Source organism: Cherax quadricarinatus, chromosome 12 (genome assembly GCF_038502225.1).
Source record: "Cherax quadricarinatus isolate ZL_2023a chromosome 12, ASM3850222v1, whole genome shotgun sequence".
Classification (NCBI taxonomy): domain Eukaryota; kingdom Metazoa; phylum Arthropoda; class Malacostraca; order Decapoda; family Parastacidae; genus Cherax; species Cherax quadricarinatus.
In genome coordinates this window covers 15,435,935-15,438,156 of record NC_091303.1, presented here as the reverse complement: position 1 = coordinate 15,438,156, position 2,222 = coordinate 15,435,935, and positions in this window count along the sequence as shown.

Sequence of the window (2,222 nt, the reverse complement as noted above, 5' to 3'; positions counted from 1 at the left end):
TTCCTTGAGTGAGGTTTGTAGTCTCTGGCCCCCTAGACTGTACTCCGTCTGCGGTCTTCTTTGCCCTTCCCCAATCTTCATGACTTTGCACTTGGTGGGATTGAACTCCAGGAGCCAATTGCTGGACCAGGTCTGCAGCCTGTCCAGATCCCTTTGTAGTTCTGCCTGGTCTTCGATCGAGTGAATTCTTCTCATCAACTTCACGTCATCTGCAAACAGGGACACCTCAGAGTCTATTCCTTCCGTCATGTCGTTCACAAATACCAGAAACAGCACTGGTCCTAGGACTGACCCCTGTGGGACCCCGCTGGTCACAGGTGCCCACTCTGACACCTCGCCACGTACCATGACTCGCTGCTGTCTTCCTGACAAGTATTCCCTGATCCATTGTAGTGCCTTCCCTGTTATCCCTGCTTGGTCCTCCAGTTTTTGCACCAATCTCTTGTGTGGAACTGTGTCAAACGCCTTCTTGCAGTCCAAGAAAATGCAATCCACCCACCCCTCTCTCTCTTGTCTTACTGCTGTCACCATGTCATAGAACTCCAGTAGGTTTGTGACACAGGATTTCCCATCCCTGAAACCATGTTGGCTGCTGTTGATGAGATCGTTCCTTTCTAGGTGTTCCACCACTCTTCTCCTGATAATCTTCTCCATGATTTTGCATACTATACATGTCAGTGACACTGGTCTGTAGTTTAATGCTTCATGTCTGTCTCCTTTTTTAAAGATTGGGACTACATTTGCTGTCTTCCATGCCTCAGGCAATCTCCCTGTTTCGATAGATGTATTGAATATTGTTGTTAGGGGTACACATAGCGCCTCTGCTCCCTCTCTCAATACCCATGGGGAGATGTTATCTGGCCCCATTGCCTTTGAGGTATCTAGCTCACTCAGAAGCCTCTTCACTTCTTCCTCGGTTGTGTGCACTGTGTCCAGCACATGGTGGTGTGCCCCACCTCTCCGTCTTTCTGGAGCCCCTTCTGTCTCCTCTGTGAACACTTCTTTGAATCTCTTGTTGAGTTCCTCACATACTTCACGGTCATTTCTTGTTGTCTCTCCTCCTTCCTTCCTTAGCCTTATTACCTGGTCCTTGACTGTTGTTTTCCTCCTGATGTGGCTGTACAACAGTTTCGGGTCAGATTTGGCTTTCGCTGCTATGTCATTTTCATATTGTCTTTGGGCCTCCCTTCTTATCTGTGCATATTCGTTTCTGGCTCTACGACTGCTCTCCTTATTCTCCTGGGTCCTTTGCCTTCTATATTTCTTCCATTCCCTAGCACACTTGGTTTTTGCCTCCCTGCACCTTTGGGTAAACCATTGGCTCATCCTAGCTTTTTCATTATTCCTGTTACCCTTGGGTACAAACCTCTCCTCAGCCTCCTTGCATTTTGTTGCTACATATTCCATCATCTCATTAACTGGCTTCCCTGCCAGTTCTCTGTCCCACTGAACCCCGTTCAGGAAGTTCCTCATTCCTGTGTAGTCCCCTTTCTTGTAGTTTGGCTTCATTCGTCCTGGCCTTCCTGCTTCTCCCTCCACTTGTAGCTCTACTGTGTATTCGAAACTTAAAACCACATGGTCACTGGCCCCAAGGGGTCTTTCATATGTGATGTCCTCGATATCTGCACTACTCAAGGTGAATACTAAGTCCAGCCTTGCTGGTTCATCCTCTCCTCTCTCTCTTGTAGTGTCCCTTACGTGTTGGCACATGAAGTTTTCCAGTACCACCTCCATCATCTTAGCCCTCCATGTATCTTGGCCCCCATGTGGGTCCAAGTTCTCCCAATCGATCTCCTTGTGGTTAAAGTCACCCATGATCAGGAGCTTTGCCCTGCATGACCACGTGTCCAGCCTGTCCAAGTCTCTTTGTAGTCCTGCCTGATCCTCATCTGATTTAATTCTCCTCATTAACTTCACATCATCTGCAAACAGGGACACTTCTGAGTCTATCCCTTCCATCATGTCATGTCATTTACATATACCAAAAATAGCACTGATCCTAGGACTGGCTCCTGTGGGACCCCGCTCGTCACAGGCGCCCACTATGATACCTCATCACGTACCATGACTCGTTGTTGCCTCTCTGTCAGGTATTCTTTGATCCATTGCAGTGCCCTTCCTGTTATATGCACCTGATCCTCCAGCTTCTGCACTAATGTCTTGTGAGGAACTGCGTCGAAGGCCTTCCTGCAATCCAGGAAAATGCAATCAACCCATTCCTC